This window comes from Condylura cristata, unplaced genomic scaffold (genome assembly GCF_000260355.1).
Source record: "Condylura cristata isolate star-nosed mole 26May11 unplaced genomic scaffold, ConCri1.0 scaffold00009, whole genome shotgun sequence".
Classification (NCBI taxonomy): domain Eukaryota; kingdom Metazoa; phylum Chordata; class Mammalia; order Eulipotyphla; family Talpidae; genus Condylura; species Condylura cristata.
The window spans coordinates 40,580,447-40,594,303 of NW_004567110.1; the positions used below are offsets into that span (position 1 = coordinate 40,580,447).

Below are 13,857 nucleotides of genomic sequence, written 5' to 3' on the forward strand. Positions count from 1 at the left end.
ATTTAGAAGGTCACATTTTTAAAATTATACTCTTTTGTAATATATGTGTGTGTGTGTGCGTGTGTGTGTATATATATATATATATATATATATATTACTTTCCAGAGTAAATGATCTGTTTTTCATGCTCTTAATATCCCATAGAGAGTTTATGTGCTTGTACTATAATCAGACTAATTTAATGAAGCCTCTCACCACCCCTGAGACTCTGGCCTGTACCCCAGTTCTGTATGCACAAATAAATAAATCTTTAATTAAATATATATATATATTACTTTCCAAGGTAAATGATCTGTTTTTCATGCTCTTAATATCCCATAGAGAGTTTATGTGCTTGTACTATAATCAGACTAATTTAATGAGCAATTCAATACATCTGTCTAAATTGGGAGTTTTTGTTTTTTCATTTTGTTCTGTACATTTTATTTAGAAAAATTTTCTTTATCTTTTTTCAAGATGTATTTATTTATGCATAGAAGTACTGGGATGTAAGCCAGAGGTGTGAAGGGTGAGAGGATTCACCAAAGTGAGAAGCAAAACAGGCAGATGTACTGAAATACACTGCTGCGGGGGGCAGTTGGCAGGTCAAGAGAGGTCTGCTGAGCCATGTAGGTCACCTCCCTGGCCAGGGACCAAACAAGTGCTGAAGTGGCTGGTGATAGCTTGACAGGGCTGTGTCTAACCCCTGCACTACCAATAAGGCTCTGTTTTGTATATCTTCTTTGCACCTTATTACCCAGCAAGCATTTCACTATCTCTAGTAGTAATTAAGGGAACAATGTAATGACTTTTATCAAGCTTAAAAAAAAATTGTCTTAGAAGGTGTTGGAATTAAAAAAAATCTATTTTAGAAAGATAGATTATATGAATGGGTACAGATGAAAATAAATAAAACAAGAAATGAAATGTGTATGTTCCCTCATTTAAAACTATGCAATAGTGTAATAATATTTAAAGGTATAATTGTCTACATTAAAAATCAGTGATATTTGAGAAAAGTGAAATAAAATGAGGTATATATTATATCTATATCTATATATATATATATAACTTAGGAGTATATTTTTATTTAAAGAAGAAAAATACATACAATCCTTTTCTTGGTCACTTTAGTTCAATAAGTTAATTATTGCATTCATTTAATCATTTTCTCAAATGAATATATGGTCTATTTGTTTTACATATTGACTTTCAAACTAAATAAAACATTGGCAAAGACAGATTTAAAATGTTTGTTTTTTATTGTTTTATCTTTCTCTTCATTAAACTGACTTTTCCTCTGATCAACTAAATATTTCAAATTTGATGTATTACATCTCTGACTCCATTATGGCATGTAAGGCTTTATCTTACTAGTAGGTTTTGCCTTATTCTGCTTTAAGATTTGAAGAAGAAAATTGTAATTTTTCACAAATGCTTAAGGAAATATGTGTTAGTAACTGTGGGTGATTTCTAGAAATCAAGGGGCTCTCGTAAATTGGGGCTTTCAAGGAAAGGAATTCTGGCAATAATATTTCCTCCCTAGTTGACTTCCAGAAAACATAGAACAACTTTGGTTATAACCTCATGAGATCTTGAGCTGAGTATTCTGTAAGATATGCCTGGAATCTTGACCCAAAGAAATTATAAAACAATATTGTATGTTATTTTAAGGCATAAATTTGTGGTTATTTATTTCTAGCACAGAGCCCAATCTGTCCCCTTCATTATTTAGGTGTCTCATTTTATTTATAGTAAATATTCTTGAATCAATTTTAAGATATTACATCTTCAGATGTTTTATTTTCTTCACATTCTCCAATTTTTCATATATTAGGTTATCTTTGCTTAACCTTTATTTCAACCACTTTCTTTTTCATCAATTTTTAAGAAAACAATATTAACCAATATATGTATATTAATATAAACATATCCTGTAAGACGTAGCTTGCAGCACAGTGTTTATATATGCATATAAAAACTTAAATATTTACATACTTTAATTTTCCTTTGAACATACCAAGTTCTGAAATACATATTTTATTTGCTTAATATTTTATAAAACATTTAGAGCATAAGTTTGTTCCAAGCATGTAAAACATGAAGTGCTTTCTTGGAGTTTCAAGTTACTTTTTAAACAAGACATGTCTTTCTTGTATAATTCTTCTCCCATGAGTACCTCTTCTTTCCCAAGAGGTTTTTGTTTCAGGTACATTATAAGCTCAAAAACATGAAATAACAATTTTGAAATTTAATTATGTCATAAAAACTTAATTCACATATGTGTTAAAAGTTTGGATGGAGTTCTCAAACATTTTGGTATATGTTCTTCAGGAATATCCATCAGAAAAAAACAGGAATTATAAGTACCTTCAGCTCCTATACTGCTTTAAAATGGAAGTCACTGATTACATTGGAATAAATTAAATTGTACTAAATTAAATTATATTTTATTTATTAAATTTGGAGCAATTACTACTAATTAAAATGGAGCTCAAACACATAATGGTGCTGAGGTACTAATTCAAAAGACTTTATTAAACCTGTTTCTGATGTGGTGGGAGTCTATGGAAACTTACTATCACATGTCATCGGTCACCTCAAGATTTTACTTATCAAGAAATCACTAGGTTTAGTCCTTTCTCTGCTGTAACTATATAGTAATCTATAGTAACTATACATAATGTTCCAGTGTTTTCAGTTATTGTTGTAAGAATGTCTAGTATTAAATTCAGAATTTGCTGGGCCCTCCCTAGTGGTACACAACACTATGAGAGTATCCAACACCACTGCAGCATGAGTTTGATCCCCCAGCATGGCATGGCTGACCGCTACTGTCCTGCTCACTGCTCCCCTCAGCAGAGGTATTTCAGTACATCTGCCAGTTCTGCTCCCCACTCTGTCTCTGGCGAATCCTCTCACCCCCTGCATCTCTGGCCTATTCCCCAGTTCTTATTTGCATAAATAAATAAATCTTTAAAAAAATCTAGAATTAACATATTTGGAATAAGTCAATATTTGACTGGATAGTAATTTTGCATTAACTATAGTAGGTGAATTATTTATTTTTTTAATTTTTTAATTTATTTTTTTAAAGATTTATTTATTTGTGCATACAGAACGGGGGTACAGGCCAGAAGCTCAGGGGCAGCGAGAGGCTTCACCAGAGACAGAGTGGGGAGCAGAACAGGCAGATCGACAAAGTACACTGCTGAGGGGAGCAGCGGGCGGGTCAGGAGAGGTCTGCCGTGCCATGTGGTCACCTCCGGGGCAGGCGGGAATGGAACTCATGCGGAAGCGGCTTTAGATTCTCAGTGCTGTGCTTTAACCCGCTGTGCCACCAGGGAGGGCCAGGTGAATTATTTAAAAAGCCCAAACCATTTCATTCATAAGAGAATTTGTTGCAATTGTATTGTTTTATTTAAGAATACCAAACATATTTTATCAGTATAAAAAAGCAGCCAGAAGAGCAAGCAGAAAAATATATAAGCAGCCAAAGGGCTGGAGCAGTCAGTTTTTTTTTTTTTTTAATAATTATTATTTTTTTTGTAGCCTCACAATGCCACTGGGATGTAAAATAATCTCCACTAGCAGCAAGTAACTAAACTAGGGATCACTTACCAGTGGTACAGATCATATTAATAAAGAGATACAAAAATGGGTTGGGATACTTTAGTGCAAATATTTCGGTATACTTTAGTGCAAATGTTTCGGACAGAACTGTAAATTCATTCTTTAGTAAGAAGCAAGCACTAGAACTTGGTATTACATCCAAAATAGTTTACTCAAGTAGTAATGTCTACTCTTCTAAAATGCTAAGCAAAATTATTTATAGACATATGAGTTGTACAGGATCTTTTAGAAATGCAATTTAGGTTTTGATTTTCCATTAAAAATAACTAAATTATTCCATAAATTATACTAAGCAATTCAGCTATGAGAGTTTACAACAAAGAGATAAATAATATCATCCAAATTAATTATGGTTTAACAATAACCTCAACATAAGCAACCACTGTAATTATTATCAGTCTTGTTTGGGCAGCTTCTAGTCTCATTTTCTTCATGGTTCACCAACTCATCCTGGATTAGGAAAAGGTCCAAACTTAATATATCAACAATTAGATTGTATAGAATTAAGTTGAAAATCACATAGGACTGTACTGCAACAGCTATTCTAGATGCATTCAAAGTTAAGCACCCATTAACAAAATTAATAACCAAGGCCCTTAAATAAAATTCTACTAACTTTATAGGTCTAAAAGTTTAAGAACTATTTAGAAAACTATTTAACAGTAGCTTTTGCAGAAGAGAAAAAGTGACTGACTTTAAACTATATCAATACTTATATGAACTTTACTATGCCTTTGTGGCCAGAAAATCATTTTTTCTAAAAGGAAGGTGTATTTTGGAATTTCCAAAGCTTGCTTTATAGTAACTGTAGACATCACTATGTTTGGTGGGTTATAGAAAAATTCTTAGAAAAAATAATTTCAAACATTAGCCACACTGAAATACTCATCCAATATTAATAAAGCATTCTTCAGTAAGAAATTGAATTCATAGCAAATGCCCCAGAGTTGCCTCACTCAACCATTAAAAACCAAACTGTCAACTCAATTGGCAAAAAATGTTTTTGTATTCTTACTGAATACCTGTAGCTATATCCCCTCTTGTCTCTGTAGGCTCCATGTTTATCTGAGTAACAGTAGATCCCATCTGACAGATACTAACACTAAGCTTCCACACTGCACTGCAGAAACCTATCACCGATATGTGTGCTTGATGTATGTGAGCTGTTTGATGCAAATAAAAGCAGATCTAGTTAATGCCCTCTGGGGGCAGGAGAATTTACTTTGTCTTGACTGGTTTTGTTCTCATTTTGTTAAACAAAAAATGAACTCTTGTTATGATGATTGACTTTTTTTTTTTAAGATTTATTTATTTGTGCATACAGAACTGGGGTACAGGCCAGAGGTTCAGGGGCAGTGAGAGGATTCACCAGAGATAGATTGGGGAGCAGAATAGGCTGATAAATAAAGTACACTGCTGAGGGGAGCAGCGGGCGGGTCAGGAGAGGTCTGCCGTGCCATGCGGATCACCTCCTGGGCGGGATTGAACTATGCTGAAGTGGCTTTAGTTTCTTAGTGCTGTGCTTTAACCCGCTGCGCCACCAGAGAGGGCCTGATGATATACTTATTAAAAAATTTCTTGTAACATTGGTGGCAAAGGGGCCCCATCAGTTCCATAATAGGTAATACAGCTGCATATGACTGCAAATAGATCTACTGTAGGCTACCACAACACTCATTAATGATGTGATAAGCAAAATTCAAAAAAAATCATGCAATATTTAAAATGTTCCAAAAGTCCTGATACAGTTTAAGAGTAATATGCACATGGATCATGAACATCAAAATTAAAGTTGTAATTCCACTGTCAACTCTGCTATTTAAGAGATAGAGGCTCACAGAGAAGAGTTTCATTCAGTCACTGAGGAAAAATGTGCCTCAAATTTCCCTTCAAGAAGGACTTCTGCTTCTCAAGAGTCCATCATTCCTAATAACAGCCATTACCTGTAATCAGAAGTAAATCAGACATCAGACAGTGTGTATAATTAATCTGAGTGTAGACATTCCTAATTTCCTGTCTGCTAATAAGGGCATGACTCTTTTGAGATACTGACAGAGCTTCTGCCTATGTGACTGCAAATAGCGTGGTTGTGTCCTTTTCTGAGTCACAATTAGCTTGAGGAATTGCACAACTCTCCCCACTTCATCAGTCATTCCAGGAGCTAACTTTGATGTCAGTTTATATAATGGATTAACCTGTGCAGTGATTTCAAATGTTTATTTGTACATGGAGGTGGGGTATCAGTGCCTTCATTAATACTATGCCATCTTTTTTCTCTAAGCTCATCTTTTTTATCTTCGCTAAGAAAACAAGTGTGGCTCAACTGCATCAAAAATGTTGTATATAGAATCACAAGTGCTGTAAGATGATGTTTAATCAAATGTCATAAATCTGAACCAGCAAGAAAATGGCATTTCTCAAGCAATCATTCATAAAGGTATTTTTCTTTTAAAAGATAACAGGGACTTTGACTGCTTGTTACAAATTCTCATGGGAATATACAAGCTCATAGTATCCTGCAGTTTCAATCTTTGAGGTCAACTTCCTGGGGCTCCGCTAGCTACACTGTCCATGTCAGCTGTGGAGCTGAAGCCCTATCACCTCTTTTTCCATTGAAGTCCATTTCCCATTCAACCAAGTGCTTTATCATTCAGTGAAACTTGTGCCTTAGAACAGGAATGTTCTATCTTCCCAGCCCAGGGAGTATGTGGAGAGTAGGAATTTCTTCCTGCAAGTCTTGTTTCTGGGTGATCCCTGAATCATTATACTTTCTAATGTTTATTTCAACATGTTGAGGAATTCCATGACAAAGTTTTGATTACTTCTTGAAGAATTCTTTGAAGGGCTTAATCCCAGTCATAATGCAACATTTTCTTTTAAGGGACTGCTTTTTTTGCTGAGGACTTGAGTCTCCTATAATGATGGGACTCCATGTCCACATTTTCACTAGATCTTCCTCCCTTATGACTGCAGAGGTTCTGACACTGGGATTTGAGGTTACTCCATCCTTATCCCAAGATTATATTTAGTCAAGGTGCAGGAAACAACCTGATCCAAGGACATGTGTGCCCCACCTGCTTGGTGGGTTCTGTCCTACTACCAGAGCTAGTAACTTCAGTCTTGCTTTATCTGGATGGAGGCTGGGGACCCCAGCTTCTGGGGACCCCTAGACCCTCACTCATTACCCTGATGAATTCCTCTCTTCACCTTTACTTTTTTCCCACTCCTCACCTTTGAACATTTTTTCTTATTTTTATTTTCTCATTTTTATTGTGTTCTTTGTTAGGTTTGTTTTCAAACTTACTAGTTTTAGGACATCTTGTAATTGAATATTTTATTTCTTTATTATGTCCAATGTTCAGTTATCACATTTCATTTTTAAATATATTTTAATAGGAGTTAAATGTTCTATTGACCTTCATCCTCTACCAAATCTTATTTCAGTTTCACTTTTTATATATTTTTATTACTAATTCTTCGATTGCTGATAAAGGATATTTTATTTTCAAATATTTCTTTGATACATGATACTGTTTTCAGTGGTCTCTTTTTCTCTTTTTTTTAGGGATACTTATTAGTTGAGTTGTTTTTTTTATTTCTTATAAAACCAACAATGAGCAAATATGCATTGATTGAATAAACTAACTTAAATATGATTTTAGCTATTTTGAAACTATAAAAATTTAAAGTAGCTTGAATTTAAAATTTGTAACAGTACTATTTAAGCATAATTTGATTCCTAGATAGCTTCAAGAAATTCCTTTCTCACTGCTAAATCAATATGACTTATTAGGAAATAAAGATAACTGAATTCTCATGTACTTTTCTATGACTGTAAAGATAGTTCTAATGCCTGTCTTTCAACTTTAGTATTAATGTTATAATATTCAATACACTGCATATTAAATTATTGGATATGATCCAAATTTTCACCTTTAAGATGTCTAATATCAGAGATATAGCATTTTTTTGCACATATGTAATAAAGAAAACATTGTTAAAATCCATTGTTTAAATTTGAAAAGTGGGGCCCTCACTGGGGATGCACCAGGTTAAAGCACAGCACTAAGAAGCTGAAGCCACTTCCGCATGAGTTCAATCCTCCCCAGCTGGGGAGGTGATCCACATGCGTGGCAGACCGCTCTTGGCCTGCCCTCTGCTCCCCTCAGCAGTGTACTTCCACGTCTGCCTGTTCTGCTCCCTGATCTGTCTCTGGTGAATTCTCTCACTGGCCCTACACGTCTGGCTTGTACCCAAGTTCTATATGCACAAATAAATCTTTAAAAAAAAATTGAAATGTGTAAAGATCGGTGGACGAAAAGTACAGTAAGACCTCTGATATACATAGTTACAGGAAATTTCATTAACTGATTATTAAACTTCAAAAAATTAGTAAGGATAGAGGGGCTTTGTGAAAACTTTATTCTGTGAATAAATTTACCCATCCTCTATATTATTTTCACTTTCTAATGAATCTGATTCTAACTTTGTTTGTACTAGAATAGAAATACTTTTCTCTAATAAACTTGTTTCCAAAGCTAAAGAGTAAGAGTCAAAATATAATCCAATAAAATAATACAACAATACTGTGTTTTTAAATTTCTCATTGAAGCATGTTGGCACTAAAGCAACTTAGAGTAAATTTTAACATTTTACTGTTTTTATTTGAACATTTGCTATTATAATGAGATTATAACCATTTGTAGCTGTGATTATATTTGACATGCAGGTCTTATTTACTATTAAAATATTTATCATCCTTTTTTAACAATGTAAACTCAATTCAGGAATTAAATGTTATCATCAGAATGTTAAAGGAGAATGTTTGTAAAAGGAAAGTTTCCATGGCCTTATCTTATGAATGTTTAAATTCTAGGTTTCTTCAAAATTTGACTCATTTGGGAAGATAGTTGTAAACTTTTTAATCTCCCTCCTGAAGCTTTTTCTTTTGTCTTTTGTTTCTTTCAGCTTTCATTCCTATGTATTGCAACTGGTTTTTGGAAATGACTGAAAAATTGAAGGAATTGTATGTTTTTCCTATTTTTTTACAATTTTTAAAATTGGAAGACAAAACTGTAAATTCAAACTTTGTATCATGGTTTTGGTACAAATGTATAGATATGAGTAGATGATAGAAGAGTGATGGATAGACATGCACATTCACTTACATGGTATGCACAGACTATATGTACATACAATTTGAAGAATTAATACTATAAAAACTATTTCCTATGCAAATTCTGCTTTACTTTCTTATTATTGTTCATCTTTGTTGAATTTTCTATTGACTATTTAGAATGCCAAAGAAAAAAATTTTTAATGGGGAAGTATGTAAAGCGAATTTGTTTCTTTCTAAAATACTTGTTTCCTAGATAAGATGGAATTAAAAATGCTGAACCTTTTCCAGTGCTTGAAGTAAAAAACATCCTCTTAGCTTATCTATTTTCAAGAAGTATCCATTATTTTCTGGAATGGTTTGTAAGGAAATTTATACCTCATGAATTGTTTAAAAGAGAGAAAAAAAAGGAGGTTAAAGAATACTATAGGCAGTTACTAGTGAGCTACTAGGCAGAAAAATACATAACTTTTTTTTTTTTTTTTGCTGAAGCCCTTGTAACCATTATGGAACTAAACTGAACTACAACCAGCTACTTCAAATAATATATATAAACAGCATGCAGCAATACTTGAGCTTGTCATTTTTAATTTCTATACTCAAGCATCTATATCTTAGCAAAGTCTCAGCTCACTAGCACACTGAGCTATGTAGTGGATATAATCTGAATCAAAGCACAATTGCAAAAATGTCAAACATGATGAAAAAGAGAAAATCACTACAAAAGAGAATTCACCACAGTAACTCTTTGCAGTTCCCAACACAGGGGCCTAGTAGCCTCATCAAAGATACAAGAGATGGAAAAGGCCCATTAGGTCATCAAACCTATCCCCTCACCATAGAAAGAAAATGAATTCAAGCAACCCTATCTGCTGGCTTCAAACCAAATTCAGGATAGAAAGACCCTGCTGCTGCTCTTGATACATTATTTCATGACACTGGATGTCATTTATACAAAAACCTGAAATGAATTGTCTGCCCCCAGCATCCTAGAATCACAGAATAGACTTTTGAGAGCTGGAAGGTACCTGAGTCCAGCCTCCTCATTTTATAGAAGAGTAGTCCGAGCGCCCGAGAGGTTAAATGACTAGCTCAAATCCACAAAGCCACTCACAGCTGGACTGGTATAAAAACCAAACTTTCCAGAGATCTCCAAACTATTGCTAGCAAATAATTCCCTTTTTTTGGGGGGGGGGGCAAACATTCTTGATAAAAACCTATTCTATACAGTATACCTTATACATTGGGATTTGACTTACTTCATACAATGACCTCATTTAAAAATTTTTAACTTTAAAGTGACCAAATGTAGGTTTTCATGGTCAGAATGCTAATTCCTACAGTTGATAGTGACTCCAGGAAGAGACTTTCAGTTGCTCACCAATTTCCACTTCTCTGCTAGGCTCCAGGCAATCTAGAGATATGATAGGTCCACTAGTTGATAGCCCATGTAATGGGAATGACAGCACATAGGTTGAAAATTTCAGTTACCTTATTTCCTGACACCCCCTCCTCACACAAAAAGCCCTTGAAAATATTCTGTTGTACAATAAATGGATTTTAGTATTTTAGCAGTAAAGTAATGGAAAAGGTAAAAGGCTGAGGAAGAAATCTGTATACAGTGAAGAGTTTTGAGCCAGTTTTATTTTAGGATGATCAGATGTCTGTAGTGTCCAGGCAAGTAAGATGCTGAAGACAGTTAAGTTAGAAGTCATGAAACTCAGAAGTCAAAATAATAGCTGTACTTAGCCTTGGAAGACAAAGACTTAGGGTAATGCAGACGCAATATTCACAAACCTTATCCTTCTTTCAAGTGGTGCTATAATATCTAATTTTTTATGAAAAATGTCTTTTTTAAAAAATATTGTTTAAGCTAAAGCAATTCTGCAAGTCAGATACTGTTAATAAATATGATGTGTCATAGTCATTAGTGTATTATATGGTACTGTTCTGAAAACCATGTTAGCTGCTTCTATATAAGTTAAGAAAAGTCAGGAATATTACAATTAATGACTACTTAGTTAATTAAAATTGAAATTAATAAAAGGAATTCTGGTTTATTCGAATTCTTTAAACCAATGTACATAGCCTACCATCTCAAACAAGCTCTAAAGTTGAAGGAAAAATATTTTACTCATACCTCTAGTGTCTTATTTCTTTGTAATTTAATCTTATATTTTTAGATTTTTTTTTCCTGCATGATTTTGTCAGTGCTTTAAATTGACAAAAGCTTTAGTTCCAAACTGAAGCAAAGAATGTCTAGATATTAACTGGATTGTTTTAAAATTTTAAAATTATATGCCATTAACGTGGATTCAAAGTTAGATTTGTTATTTGAACAATATACTCGGTTGATTAGAAACCTGTGTTCAGTGGTTTAGAATTCATATATCTCTTAGTCTTTATAATACATGTGGAGTTTGGGGGTTTATGAACCCAGTATCTCTTGCACTTTAGTACACATCAGAGACAACCGGCAGACTTTTTAGAATAGATTTCTAGGTTTACATTTGAAAAAAAAAAAAAAAATCTTTGAACATAATGGTTCATTAACATAGCATTCCCTATGGTAATTCTTGTTAAATGCTGGTTTATAATACTGCTGACTCCTTTTCTTAACCAGGTTTTAGAGAAGGGCGTGTGATTGTGTAAGTGTATGTGCACGTGCTGGCTTATGTGCCTATGGTTTTATAGTTGTCTTTAAATCTCCCTTTGTCCTTTTTTCTCCATTTTTTCCCTTTTAATTTTTTCATAAATGTTACTGGAACTCTCTGATTGTATAAGAATTAGAAAAAAAAATGCTGCTCGGGTCTATTAGTCTATTTATTCTGTCACATGATTGTTTTAGTGTTGTTTGAAGCACTATTTTGGAGCCAGACATAATCACATTCTACAGTTCCTCACCTTATTAACTGACAGAGCACTGTTCCTATTAGACAATTGATCCTGGGCAGATGAAGCCATTAAAAACAGTACTAATTAGCTGAAGAGGGAAGACAGTAATGTAGGCTGCCTCACTTCCTTTTATACTTAGGGAAGTTGATGTTCCAGACAAATAATAATTGATATGTAGTCTGCCTTAATTGTGGTTGTTAACAGCCAGTATTATAATGACAGGCTGACAATTTCTGTCTAGCCTATTGTATGTTTATTTCAGAATCCAGGAACCCTTGGGTAATCTTTTTTTGGTTAACCTGAACCTCAAAGAATGCATTTTATAATGTCCCTGAAATCAAAAACTCCACAGCTAAACCTTATGACTCATAAACTTAAAGCTTATGAGTTAATTTGGTACATAAATCCAAGTGTCAGATGTTTATTGTGTAGAAGGATAGTGTCTAAAACTATGTGGATTTATCTTAAGGCAAGTTTGAATGAGAAGGAGTTGGGTTGCAAAAGAATGAAATACAAACATGTAGTCCCTCTTAATTGCTCTACTTTGATTTCCAAGCAACCACTTTAGATATCGACATGAATTGGATGTTATCAATTGCAATGCAATGCTAATTCTAAGGAAATAAAAATTCTTTGATTCATTTCACTCACAATCATAAAAATTTTATATTATAGCTATATGTAAATTTAAATTTGTCTTGAGTGTGTGATACATCTCAATATCCCTATCATTTTTAACATCTTATGTTCTCAAAATGTTAATTTGTCTCTAGTAGAAATCAATGTTTGTTTCTAAGTGTGAAACTATTAATAGAAGCATGCTAAGGTAAATACCAGCCTTTTTTCCCAAACTGTTTTGTGAAAGGCCTTCCTCCTTTATTCTTCCACAAAATGCATAAAAATGATGGGATTTTTATGTCACTATGGGGTCAAAGAGTTGTGGCCTATCTGGGACTGCAAAAGCTAAGGGAATTGAAATTCTGGCATCTTAGCCCACAATATCTTTCCTGCTGTGGCATAAATATGAGAAGGCATTGAGGTAGAGTGTGTTGTTGGATAGCTAGTGTTGACAGGATCATACAAGTAATCTCCCCTACCTTACCACAATAAACATGCTTCTTTTCCAAGTCTACATCCAATTAAAATAACTATATCAAAGTAAAAACTTCTGCAAAAAGGAGGCAATATTGACCTTTGAAAGGACAACCTGTGGTTTGTCCTTTGCAGACCATATACCTGATAAGGAGCCTCTCTCCAAAATGAATAAGGTACACTCATAAGTTCAGGAACAGCAAACCAACTTGGTTAAATCAATGGGCTAAAGAAGTGAGGTGAATAGGCATTTTTCCAAAGAAGACATGAAATGGTTCACAAGTAAATGAAAAAATATTCTCACCATCACTGATCATCTCATCTTGCAAATTTTGTGGTTTGAAAATCAAAACAACAATGAGATAACACCTCAATTGGTCAGGATAGCTATTATTAACCAATTAATCAATCATCAATCAGTCAATAGAAGAAGAAAGATGAAACCAAAAGGTGAGAAATACTGGTGACGATGTGAAGAAATTAAAACCATCATATACTGTAGTCAGTAATGCAGATTTCCTTTTTTTTAATCTAACACTTTCATATTGTTCCAGAGTTCCATATTATAGTCAGTATTCAAGTCTCCCAGGTTTCTCTTTGTTGTGACATTTCACAGACTTATTTCTTTGACCTTGACAGTTATGAGATATTGGTCATATTTTTAAAAAGATGTTATCTTTGCATACAGAACTGGGGTGCAGGCCAGAGGTGCGGGGGAGGATGAGAGTATCCGCCACAGAGAGAGTGGGGAGCAGAACAGGCAAATGTACTAAAATACACTGCTGAGGGGCACAGCCCGCAGGTCTGGACAGGTCTGTAATACTATGTGGGTCACCTCCCTGGCCAGGGGTCAAACTTGTGTTTCAGTGTCTGCAATGGCTTCATAGTGCTGTGCTTTAACCTGTTGTGCCACCAGGGAGGCCCCTGGTCAGATATTTTATAGAATGCCCCTCAATCATGGTTATGTTTTCCTCATAACTATACTGGGGTTATGAGATTTGAGTGGAAGATTACAGACAAAATGCATTTTAATCACACTAATCAAGGTTGTCATGATTTTATACTCCAGTTCTACTGTGTGCGGGACTCCCCCCACACCACTAGGTAACAGTATCATTATACTACTTAACCCAGTTCTGACA

At 34.2% G+C, this 13,857-nt stretch overlaps 1 pseudogene; it reads right to left on the bottom strand.

The window, feature by feature from the left end:
- Positions 1 to 5,289: 5,289 nt before the first annotated feature.
- Positions 5,290 to 6,553, bottom strand: LOC101625544 (annotated as a pseudogene).
- Between the last annotated feature and the right edge of the window lie 7,304 nt (positions 6,554 to 13,857).